This window comes from Onychomys torridus, chromosome X (assembly GCF_903995425.1).
Source record: "Onychomys torridus chromosome X, mOncTor1.1, whole genome shotgun sequence".
Classification (NCBI taxonomy): domain Eukaryota; kingdom Metazoa; phylum Chordata; class Mammalia; order Rodentia; family Cricetidae; genus Onychomys; species Onychomys torridus.
The window spans coordinates 13,843,704-13,857,519 of record NC_050466.1 but is presented as its reverse complement, the minus strand read 5'-3'; positions in this window follow the sequence as shown (position 1 = coordinate 13,857,519).

Genomic DNA, 13,816 nt, shown 5'->3' with positions numbered 1-13,816 from the left:
GTCTTGAATACATTGGCGCAGGAGACCACTTCCTAAATGTAACACCAGTAGTACAGACACTGAGAGCAACAACTAATAAATATAGGACCTCTTGAAACTGCAAAGCTTATGTGAGGTGAAGGACATGGTCAATAAGACAAAATGGCAGCCTACAGAATGGGAAAACCCCACATCTGACTGAGGGTTGATATCCAAAATATATAAAGAACTCAAGAAACTAGAAATTAAAATATTAATAATCTAATTAAAATGTGAGGGACAGATCTAAACAGAGAATTCTCAACAGAAGAATATCAAATGGCTGAAAGACATTTAAGGAAGCATTCAACATCCTTAGCCATCAGGGAAATGCAAATCAAAATGACTCTGAGATACCATCTTATGCCAGTGAGAATGGCTAATATCAAAATCACTGATGACAACTTATGTTGGAGAGGATGTAGAGAAAGGGGAACACTCATGTACTGCTAATGGGAATGTAATCTTGTACAGACACTCTGGAAATCAGTATGGCAGTATGGCAGAAAACTGGGAATCAATCTACCTCAAGACCATTCTTGGGCATATACAAACAGATCCATACTTATTATCCTGCACAAAACTTAAGTACAAGTGGGTCAAAGACCTCAGTGTAAAGTCAGATACATTGTTCTTGTGTGGTTTGTTTTGTTTGAGGGGCCTCTGGCAGTGGGATCAAGATCTATCCCTGGTGTATAAGCTGGCTTTCAGGAGCCCATTACCTGTGGTGGGATGCCTTGCTCAGCCTTGGTGCAGGGGGTAGGACCCTGGCCAAACCTCAATTGAATGTAGCAGGCTTTACTGACTCCCCCATAGGAGCTTTTACCCTTTTGGAGGAGGTTATGGGACGTGGGTAAGGGAAGAAGGCTAGGAAGGAGCAGAAGGAGGGATGCAAGAGTGTTCTGTGGTGGGTATGTAAAATGAATAAAAAAATTCTTAAATTAAAAAAAAGATACATTGAACATGATGGAAGAGAAAGTGTGCAAGAGTCTTAAATTCATTGGTACATGGGATGACTTTCTGAGCAGAAACAATAAATGGGACCTCATGAAACTGAAAATCTTCTCTAAGGCAAAGCACATCATCAATTGGACAAAGTAGCAAGTAGCCAGTAGAATAGGAAAGATTTTTATGAACTCTTTATTCAGTAGAGAACTAATATCCAAATTATATGAAAGACTCAGGAAAGTGGACATTAACAACCCACATAACCCAATTACAAATGGGGTACAAATCTAAACAGAGACTCTCAAATGGCCAAGAAACACTTAGTGAGATGTTCAACATCCTTAGCATCAGGGAAATGTAAATCTGCATCCACTCCCAGACATTATACACAGAGTGAGTCTAATTTGGAGATTTCCACTGGGTCTCTAGCCTCAGAGCTTGGAGCATCCCACAGAAGAGGGGGTAGAAATATTATAGGAATCAGAAAGGATGGAGGATACCAGGAGAACATGGCCCTCTGAATAAACTAAGCAGGGCACATATGGGCTCACAGAGACTGAAGAGGCAAAGATGGGGCCAGCATGGGTCTGCATCAGGTCCTTTGCATATATGCTGGGACTGTTAGCTTGGTGTTTTTGTGGGACTCCTACCTATGAGAGTAGGTGTGTCTTTGACTCATTTGACTGCCCTTGCCACTCTTTTCTTCCTATTGGGTGGCCTTTACCAGCCTCAGTATGCGGGCTTTTACCTTGTCTTATTGTATCATTTTTGTCTCATTTGGTTGTTATCTCTTGGAGTCCTGCTCTTTTCTGAAGGGAGATGGAGTAGAAGTAGATCCAGGAGAGAAGGGGGTTGGGGAGCTGGGAGAAGTGGAGGTAGGAAAAACTGTGGTTGGGATATAGTGTATGAGAGAAAAATCTATTCTAAATTTCTGAAAAAAGAAAGCAATACAAAGACAAAAGAAGACAGCAAAGATTTGAGCAGAGCCAGTATGTAAGAGGTAGCATATTTTTGACGTTCTATCTTCATCAATATCATAAATGGAGAGTCAAATATAGTGCAGTCCTAAAGAAGTGAGACACTCACTTTTAGGTATTTTGTGCATGCCATACCCAATGTCTCCTTAGAATTTTTATCTACAGGGGATGGTGTGAAAAGTCACCACATTTTGCTTAGTAGTAAATATTCTCCAAGTACAGACCATTGCAGCTTTAGGAAATGTTGGAGTGGAGGGTTACTCAAAGAAAAGGAGCAGGTGGAGTGTGGTTTTCACTTTTCATTACTAATGACTTAGGCATCATCTAGAGTGTTAGTATAGAAGTATCCTTCTGATTGTTTATGAAACATTGTCTAAACCTCATAGTGCCACATCCTATTATTCTATTCTTTCATTTCCCTTACAGCATTAAATTGACTGTCAGAAATTTTTATTCATCTGCAACTACAGTTGTGAAATAATGAAACACTCATTGCATACGTGACATGAGCAAATCTTCAGTTGCAAAATGTGTTGGAAGGGCAGATAAGGCCTACCTAATATGCCAATTCTTCTTTGAAGTATAAAGTGTACATAAACACTAGCCATAGAGTTTAAGACCAAGGATAATGCTTGTGAGAGATTAGAATTTAGGTACTTTTCTGAGAAATCACAGGTTGGTGAGAGACAGTCAGAACATTCTGACTCTCTTTGTAGTTTTGTGTGAAGGGAGAACAGGTGACATATCTTGTCTCCCATATCCTGATTATACATGTTCCTCAAGTGCACAATGATCTAGCCTCTTGAACCACTCACTTCATCCTATACAGTATCTGTTCTCTGATAAGTATATGAGCTACATCTCATGTTACAGTGTGCTTTCCAACTGAAAGTGATACACATTTGCCATCTACTCATTATCTGCAATTATATATATTATTTTTTAATGTTTTAGAATTTTATAAGACAGTCTCTTCATAATTCTCTGAATAAACAATTTTCTCCTTAGTCCTGACCTATACCCCATCTTCCACTCCCCAGTTTACCCAGGAGATTTCTCTATTTCCCCTTCCCAGGGAAATCCATGCATTCCCTTTGGGCCCTCCTTGTAACCTAGCCTCTGGGGTTTTGGATTATAGTCTGATTTTCCTTTACTTTACACCTAATATCCACTTATGAGTGAGTACACACTATGTCTGTGTCCTTCCTGGGCATTTTTACTAAAAATATTATCCATCACAGCCCTGCCCTGCCCACTCACCTTCATTCTTATAGTCATGAACTTCATCGGGTTTGTAGACCAGTGATTCTTTGCAAGGAATGAAAACTGGTTGTTTAACAGTGACCGTGAAGAGGAATAAAAATTATCTTTTTTTAACAAATAGTACAAGAAAGAGGATGTAGAAAGTGTACTAGTATGTAGCATAGATATTAAGGTTCAGCAGACCAAAGGCCTGAAGAAAAGAAAGAGAAGTCTTTGTTCTCAGACCTGCACAGGATGAAAGAGAGAAAGGTGCTCATCAATTGCCTTGACATTTCTCCTTGGATAAGGAGCATGGGATGGATATGCTACAGGCTGAGAAGAAGCCATAGTATTTAAAAAGACTGGGAGATAAACTGGCTTTGAATCCAGAATCTCTTGTTACCTAGGCCTGTAACCCTGATGTAGCAACTTTTCATAACCACATAGGAAATTTTCTGCCATTTGGTCAGGTTTGACCACTCTCTTCCTCAGAGAAATGCTTGGAAAAAAGAAAGAAATGTAAATTCTGGCAGTCACTGTGTTGGACACATATGCTATTCACTCCAGACTGACCTCACTATTGACAGACCTCAGAAATCTACCCAGAAATTTGTGATAATATGTCCTGGGCAATATTAGGAATATGTGAGAAACACAGCAACATCCTCTTCCCAAGAACCATGGAGGTGATAAGGCTGGTTTATTATTGCCCTCTTCCATTTATAAGGGGCTGAGCATCAACAAATACAATTACTACTAGTACACCAATCTGCTGTCTTCAAAGCTGCTTTAGAAAGATAGCCTGAGGCTTCTGGATTTCCTGTGGAGACTGTGCTCTGTGTCCCAAGTGCCTCTTTTTCCACTTTCTGAGTAACCTTCCTACAATGGTCCTTGTTCATTCAATTGTCAATGCCCAACCCCAGTTTGGTCAGCCCACTATGCATATCCTTTCTTGTTTATGAATATCTTCCCCAAGGCTATTTGAACAGGAGTGATCAGTCTTCATGGCACTAGAAATAGGTTTATATGAAAGAACCACAAACTGATCATCTCTAGGCAGAACAACAAAGGTCCTGTGGAGGAAGACAACATGGAGGGATAGGAACAAATAGTACCTAAAGTTAGGTTGTACTCTTCTTCATTCTGTTGTTACCTTTTCCTGAGAAGGTCTTTGGGAGAGATAATAGTTAGAAATGACAATGATTCTATCAGCATGATCTTGAATTTGTGAGAATGGGTCCCATAAAGTGTGCCTTAAACTAAACAGAAAATATTTTGGATGTGGTAGGCATATCACATGTTATCACCCATATGAGGAATAAGAAAATGGATTTCATAGAGAATATGAATAAAACAGTTGTCACTGGAAGATTAGCATTGAAAAGTTCAGTAGAAGCAGGTCATATGGTAAGTAGCAAGTATAGATAGAGATAACCAACAGTTAGTACATTTAAGTGACTGTAGTTTGCAAGTAAGGAGAAGACAAGCCAGGTTTAGGTTCTTGGGCCTGGAATGCAAGATAATTGGAAAGCTTATGGGAGTCCACAAAGGTTTTCTAGTTAGAGCCGAGCTTGCTATACACAGCAGGACTGCATTAGGGGACGGCTTGGCCACATGCAAGGTCACCAGGTGTTGGAATGGTCTACACTTGGTTGCTCTGGGGGAAGTCTTTTGCCTCACTCCTTGGCATTCCTTTAAAAAACCCTTTAGGCTGGGTGGTCATGGCACATGCCTTGGGAGGCAGAGCCTGGCGAATCTCTGTGAATTTGAGGCCAGCCTAGTCTATGGAACAAGGTCCAGGATATGCAGCAAAACTGCACAGAGAAACCCTTCTCAAAAAACAAACAAACAAACAAACAAACAAATCTTTAGTAGAGACAGAAGGGGCTGGTGGGTTTGGACCCAGGCCTTCCCGAGGCTAGCCTGTGTTTTCTATCTGTATATCTCTCCATATATCCTTCTATCTACAAATTCCTCATTTCTCCCTGCTCAAGAGTACACTGGGGAAATAAGAAGGACTTGGTCTCCTTCAGAAGCTCAAGCAAGAATGTCACAAGTTCAATACCGACCTGAACTACAGTACAATGTCAAAGCCAGTTTGGGCAATGTATAATGAAATCTTGTTGCAAAAGTGGATTAAATGGAGCTGAGTACTTAGATCTATAGTACTTTGCTTAGAATGTGTGATGCCCTGGCTTCAATCTCCAGTTAAAACAGAAAATAGTAGAAGAGGGAAGTCATAAAGACTAACACACATAGGAATAATAAATATTTAGGGGCAGAAAATGATTAATTATACATATTTAATGAACATATACAGTCTCATATCTGTAACTATAACAGTGTAATACAATTTTTATGCACTATTAGGAAACCAAGCTTGATGTACACACCTGTACTTAAGATCCTAGTACTTAAGATGCTGAGGCCTAAGAGTTTTCAAGGCTACCCTGGGCTCCATATAAAATATTTTATCTATGAAAAGGAAGAGCAAAGAGCTCTGTGTTGAAGAGACACAAAGTGACTGTAAAAACACAGTATAATTGTGATGATTTATTGTGCACCCCCAATAAAACTTATCTGGGAATCAGAGGACAGAGCCAGCCTGTAGATGGAAGTTTTCCTGTGTCCTGCTTGGGCCCTGTGGTCAGGATGAATCTCTCCCACTTGCATTTCCCAAGTAAATACAAAGAGGCTTAATATTACTTATAAATGTATGGCCATTAGCTCAGGCTTATTACTGACTAGCTCTTACACTTAAATTAACCCATAATTCTTATTTATGTTTAGCCATGTGGCTTGGTACCTTTTCTCAGTTCTGCCTTTTCATCTTGCTTCTTCTCTGTCTGGCTGGTGACTCCTGACTCAGCCTTCCTCTTCCCAGAATTCTCCTTGTCTGCTTATCCTGCCTATACTTCCTGCCTGACTACTGGCCAATCAGTATTTTATTCATCAACCAATCAGAGCAACACATTCACAGCATATAGAGTTATCCATCATTTCCTCTTTTCTTTCTATTTAAAAAGAAGGTTTTAACTTCAATATGGTAAAGTTACTGTTTAGTTATCAAGCAATAATTATAGTTAAAATATCTAGTCTATTTGTATTTGGCAAAATTAAGGAAAATATTCTATCTAGCCTATATTCATGAGTCCAAGGTTTCATATTTAACTTATCTTTTATCATAACCAAGAAAAACCATAATTATAACTATCTAGTTTTCAACTACATCAAAGACCTCAGAATGATATAGTATTACCTAAATAAACAGGAAGAGAATTGTAAGCAACTTCCAAAAATCTAGAATGACAGAGACAGCTGGCTACCTGGACAGTTACCTGAAGTTCTTTTGCAATGTTGGGGCATCCATTCTTTAGACTACAGGCTTAGAGTCTTTCAGTCACTTCTCTCCTGTAGAATGCCTGGCAGTTTCTTCTGTGAAGCAGGAACCTGAAGGACCATCTTGCCTTGCAAAGTTTAGTGGTCACCTTCCTATGGGTCCTTCATGTCCAGTCAATACAACATTTTGTCAAGCAGTCTAGGCAAGAACAGTTTCTTGTCCAAATGACTATTTTTGCCAAGAAGAAGATAAACTCCATATAGAGTGTTTTTACACCCATCTTCATCTTTTAAGTAAATCAGTTCTGACAGTTGCAGATGTGTCTCACTGACCAGAAATTCTAAATTTTTAAAACATTTTAAATGCCATATTCTGTAGGTCTTTGAAGTGTTTGAAGACTATCTATGTAATTGAAATATATCTACATTATACCTAGAAAGCTTAACTAACATGATTATAAGTTTGATTATCATAGGTGACTAATAATCTGCATTTCTTAATTATACATTATAATTTTAAATGAGCTGCATAAATACCTTAAACTAGAGTAGAAATACATGCAATATAACAAAATTAATTTTAAATTTATATCAATAAGATAAATCCATAGCAATGTAAAATATTTTTAAACAAGTTGCTCTTTGAAAGTAGATTCAATAATCTATTCTTTCATCCTACCATATCTATATCATATCCCCCTTTTTTCTTTAGAAAGACATTGTATTTATTAACAACCCCCTTTAAATAAAAATGTACATTTATAAACAATATTTTGGGAATTTGGACATAGCTTCTCATACTACTTCCTGCTAGTTGAGGGCACTGGCAATCTTATGGGGATCCTGATAAAATAAGAATTAGAGTTAAGTCCTGAATGGAATAGTCTGTCAAGCTGCATTATCTGAGCTAATTGCCTTGAAACCATTCTGGATGTTGGACCGTCTGGGCCATGGTGTCACAGGAGACCTTTCAGGAGGTCTTGGCTGGTCAAACCACATTAGCCTAGAAGCAATCCACAGGTCCTTATTTTCTGTGGAATTATTTTCTGTGGAAACAAAGCAGAACCTCCTTTCCAAAGAAACATAACCTTGCATCCAAGTTTTGAATTTAAGATATTCATAAAATATACATGTTGGGATCTGATCGATGCCAATTACTGAGGTTTGCTTGAATCCACCATTGCAGCTGCATGTTCAAGGAGTGGCCAGAGGGTTCAACATGATGATTCATGTTAACTACAGTGTTCCCCAGAGTGCTGGAAAACCAAGTAGTGCTTATTGGACCAATAGGTGAGTGACACTTCTCACACCCAGACAGTCCTGCCCCTTTGACCCAGGCTCCGGGAAGCCCCATCCAACTCTGCCACAGTTGCCAGCAAGCACAGAAAATTAGTGCAGGAAGCCCCCCAAATCACCAACCCACCATCAGACCTTGCAATCTACCATTTCCACACCATGCCCCATCTACCTGTAACCTCAGTAACTTCCTGAGGCACAGAAACCAAAACACCAGCTCAAATTGGGCCAAGAGCTCTCATTGGACCAAGAGCTCTCATTGGACCAAGAGCTCTCATTGGACCAAGAGTAACTTCCTGAGGCATGGAAACCATACTGCCAGCTCTCATTGGACCAAGAGCTTTCACTGGACAAAGAATAACTTCCTGGGACAGAGAATCTGCCAGCCCTCATTGGATCAAGAGTGGCTTTCTGACATATAGAATCTACCAGCTCTCATTGGACCAAGAGAGGCTGCCTGGGACACAGAATCTGTCAGCTCTGACTAGACCAAGAGCCCAAATAAGACCAAGAGCACCTCCCTGAGTCACAGAATCAACTAGCTTGTGTTGGGCCAAGAGTAACTCCCTGAGATGCAGAATTTGACAGCCCCAATTAGACCAAAAGCCAAGATTGGACCCAGAGGAGCCCCCTGAGACACAGACGCAAGAAGCACAGAGCAGACCAATAGCAAATTGAACAGAAACAGGAAGCCCTTATACCTATTAGAGAAGGGGATAGGCAGACATCAAGGCAATAATGCACACAACAATTTGAAGAGCAATATGGCATCACCAGAACCTAGTACCCCTCCAACAGCAAGACTTAAACATCACAATGAAGAAGAAGCAGAAGAAAGTGAGCTTAAAAATAGCTTCATGAAGATGCTAGAGGCCTTTTGAGAAAAAATGAAAAATGAAATTGAGGAAAAGACAAATAAAAAATTGGAAAAAAATCAATAAATCCCTAAAAGAAAGCCAAGAAAACCATGAAAAAGCAATTGAACATGTGAAGGAAACAGTTCTAGACCTGAAAAGTGAAATAGAAAAAATGAAGAAGACACAAACAGAGGGAATGCTAGAAATACAAAATCTAAGTAAATGAACAGGAAATGCAGATGAAAGCGTAACCAACAGAATACAAGAGATGGAAGAGAGAACCTCTGGTGTAGAGGATACAATAGAGGAAATAGTTTCATCAGTCAAAGAAAACACCAAAGTCAAGAAAGTCATAAAAGAAAGGGTCCAGGAAAACAGGGACACCATGAAAAGACCAAACCAAAGGATAATAGGGATAGAAGAAGGAGAAGAATACCAACTCAAAGGCACAGGAAATATATTCATCAAGATCATAGAAGAAAATTTTCCCAACGTAAAGAAGGAAATACTTATGAATATACAAGAAGCCTATAGAACACAAACCAGACTAGACCCCCTAAAATGTCCCCTCACCACATAATAATTAAACAACTAAACATACAGAATAAAGAAAGAATATTAAGAGTAGCAAAGGAAAAAAGGCCAAGTGACTTATAAAGGCAGACACATCAGAATAACACTGACTTCTCAATGGACACTTGGAAAACCAGAAGGACTTGGACAGATGAAATGCAGACACTAAGAGACCATGGATGCCAGCCTAGACTAATATACCCAGCAAAACTTTTAATCATCATAGATAGAGTGAACAAGACATTCCACAACAAAACCAGATTTAAAGAATACCTATCCACAACACCAGCTATACAGAAAGCACTAGAGGGAAAATTCCAACCTAAGGAAGTCAGATACACCCATGAAAACACAGGCAATAGATAACCCCAGAGCAGTAAATCCCAAAGAAGAGAAATACACACACACACTACCAACCAAAATATAACAGGAATTAACAGCTGCTGGTCATTAAAATCAATGGACTTAATTCACCTATAAAAAGACACAGGCTGATCCTGCCCTGGAACACCCATCTGGACCAGAGATGAGTGCCTAGGGTTGTAGTCACAGAGGCAACCACCTCTGAGTCCCACCCCTGGGCACCAGCCATCCTGGGAGGACCTGCCCAACTTGGCCCCAGTTTCTGGCCATTCGTCAGGCCCTGTGGGAAGGCTCCCCTTTTCCAAGACTGCAGGCAGACCCTACAGTCTCCACACCCTGCCCCCACACCCATTTGCCTGAGACCTCAGCCACTTCCTGAGACTCAGAGACCAGCCCCCAGCACCCATCCGCCCCGGAACTCCCATCTGGACCAGAGCTTCCATCCTGTCCCAGAACTCCCATCTGGACAAGAAGAGCTCCCACCTGGACAAGATAAGGAGACCCCAGGGACTTCCTGAGACTCAGAGTCCAGCCCCCCAGCTCCTATCCGGCCAGCACTCTCATCTGGAACAGAGCTCCCATGAGGCCCAGAGCTTCCATCTGAACCAGAGAGAGGCTCCCTAAATCTGTCAGCTCTGTCTGGACCAAGTACACTGATAAGACCAAGAACGAACCCATTAGGAGATGGGCAGATGCCAAGGCAGAAGTACATACAACAAAATAAAGAGCAATAGAGCATCACCAGAACCTAGCCCTTCTCCAACAGCTAGATCTGATTATCACAGAATGGAAGAAGAAAAAGAAGAGAACAACCTTATAAGTAACATCCTGAAGAGGCTAGAGCCTTATATAGAAGAAATCAAAAATAAAGTGGAGGAACAGACAAACAAAAAAATGGGAAGAATGCCATAAAAAACTAGAAGAAAGGACAATTAAAGCAGAAGAAAACAAGACCCTAAAAGAAAATCATGAAAAAGCAAGGGAAACAGTCCAAGACCTAAAGAGGGAAATAGAAAAAATGAAGAAGATACAAGCAGAGGGAATGCTGGAAATAGAAAATCTGAGTAAACAAACAGGAACTCCAGATGCAAGTATAACCAACAGAAAGCAAGAGATGGAAGAGAGGATCTCTGGCGTTGAAGATATGTTAGAAGGAATAGATTCATCAGTCAAAGAAAACACCAAAGCCAACAAAGTCATAACCCAAAATGCCCAAGAAATTTGGGACACCATGAAAAGACCAAACCTACAAATAATAGGGATAGAGGACAGAGAAGAATACCAACTCAAACACACAGAAAATATATTTAACAAGATCATAGAAGAAAACTTTCCCAACTTAAAGAAGGAAATGCCTATGAAGATACAAGAAGCTTATAGAACACCAAACAGACTAGACCCTCCCAAAAGTCCCCTCACCACATAATAATTAAACAACTCAACATACCGAATAAAGAAAGAATATTAAGAGCAGCAAAGGAAAAAAGGCCAAGTGACTTATAAAGGCAAACCCATCACCCAATTTGTCAATGGAGACTTTGAAAGCCAGAAGGACCTGGACAGATATAATGCAGACACTAAGAGCCAGCAAAACGTTCAATCACATAGATGGAGTAAACAAGACATTGCAAGACAAAGCCAGATTTAAACAATACTTATCCACAAACCCAGCCCTACAGAAAGCACTAGAAGGAAAATTCCAACCTAAGGAAGTCAGATACACCCTCGAAAACACAGGCACTAGATACCACCACAGCAGTAAACCCCAAAGAAGAGAAGTACACACACTACCAACAAGAAAAAAACATAACAGGAACGAACAATCACTGGTCATTAATATCCCTCAGTAACAATGGACTTAATTCACCTATAAAAAGACACAGACTAACAGAATGGATAGGAAAACAGGACCCATCTTTCTGCTGCATACAAGAAACACACCTCAAATTCAAAGATAGACACTACCTAAGAATAAAAGGCTGGGAAAAGACTTTCCAATCAATGGTCTTAAGAAGCAAACTGGTGTAGCCATCCTAATATCCAGCAAAACAGACTTCAAACTAAAATCAATCAAAAGACATCATGAAGGGCATTACATACTCATCGCAGGAAAGATCCACCAAGATGAAGTTTCAATTCTCAACATTTATGCCCCAAACACAAGGGCACCCACATATGTAAAAGAAACATTACTAAAGCTTAAATCACATATAAAACACCACACACTAATAGTGGGAGATTTCAATACCCCACTTTTACCTCTGGACAGATCTGCCAAATTGAAACTTAACAGAGGAATAAAGGACTTAACTGATATTATGACTCAAATGGATTTAATCAATATCTATAGAACATTCCACCTAAACAAAAAAGAATATACCTTCTTCTCAGGACCCCATGAAACCTTCTCTAAAATCGACCACATACTTGGCCACAAAACAAATCTCAACAGATACAAAACAATTGCAATAAACTCCTGCATTCTATCAGACCACCGTGCTTTAAAGTTAGATTTCAAAAACAAGTAAACTACAGAAAACCTACAATCACATGGAAACTGAATAATGCTCAACTGAATCACCAATGGGTTAAGGAAGAAATAAAGAAAGAAATTGATCATAGAGATCAATGAAAATGAATATACCACATACCCAAACTTATGGAACATATCTTAGCAGTGCTAAGAGGGAATTTCATAGCACTAAATGCCCACATAAAGAAGTTGAAGAAATCTCACACTAGCAACTTAACAGCATACCTGAAAGCTCTAGAACAAGAAGAATCAAAGTCACCCAGGAAGAATAGACACCAGGAAATTATCAATTGAGAGCTGAAATCAATAAAATAGAAATAAAGAGAACAATACAAAAAATTAATGAAACAAAGAGTTGGTTCTTTGAGAAAATCAACAAGATAGAAAAGCCCTTATCAAGACTAACAAAAAGGAAGAGAGAGAGGGAGAGGGAGAAAGATAGAGAGAGAGAGAAGGAGAATCCAAATTAACAAAATCAGAAATGGAAAGGAAAATACAACAACTGACAATAAGGAACTCCAGATAATTATGAGGTCATACTTCAAAAACCTGTACTCCACAAAATTGGAAAATCTAAAATAAATGGAAAAATTTTTGAATAGGTACCACATTCCTAAGTTAAATCAAGAAGAGACAAATTATTTAAATAGATCAACAACCCCTAAGAAAATAGAAACAGTTATTAAAAAATCTCCCAACCAAAGAAAATCCCAGGACCAGATGGTTTCAGTGCAGAATTCTACCAGATTTTCAAAGAAGAACTAATACCAATACTCTTCAAATTGTTCCACACAATAGAAACAGAAGGATCATTACCAAATTCTTTTTATGAGGCTACCAGTTTCTCTGTTTCCCAAGCCAAACAAAGATGCAACAAAGAAAGAGAATTACAGACCAATCTTCCTCATGAACTTTGATGCAAAAATACTCAAAAATATATTGGCAAACAGACTCCAAGAACACATCAAAACAATTATCTACCATGATCAAGTAGGCTTTATCCCAGAGATGCAAGGTTGGTTCAACATATGAAACTGTATCAACATAGCACACCATATAAACAAATTGAAAGAAAGAAACCACATGGTTATTTCATTAGGTGCTCAAAAGGCCTTTGACAATATATAAAACCACTTCATTATTAAGGTCTTGGAGAGATCAGGAATACAGAGAACATTCCTAAACATAAGAAAGGCAATTTATAGCAAGGCAACAGTCACTCAAAGTGATTCCACTAAAATCAGGAACAAATACAAGTCTGCCCACTCTCCCCATATTTATTCAATATAGTACTTGAAGTTCTACCTAGAGCAATAAGACAACAAAAGATCAAGTGGATACAAATTGGAAGGAAGAAGTCCAACTTTCACTATTCACAGATGACATGGTAGTATATGTAAGTGACCCCAAAAATTTGACCAAGGAACTCATACACCTTATCAACACCTTCAGCCATGTGGCAGAATACAAGATTAACTAAAAAAAAATCAGTAGCCCTCCTATATACAAATGACAAACAGGGTGATAAAGAAATCAGAGAAACATCGCCCTTTACAATAGCCACAAATGATATAAAATATGTTGGGATAACTGTCACTAAGCAAGCGAAGGACCTGTATGAAAAGAATTTTAAGTTCCTGTAGAAGGAAATTGAAGAAGATGTCAGAAAA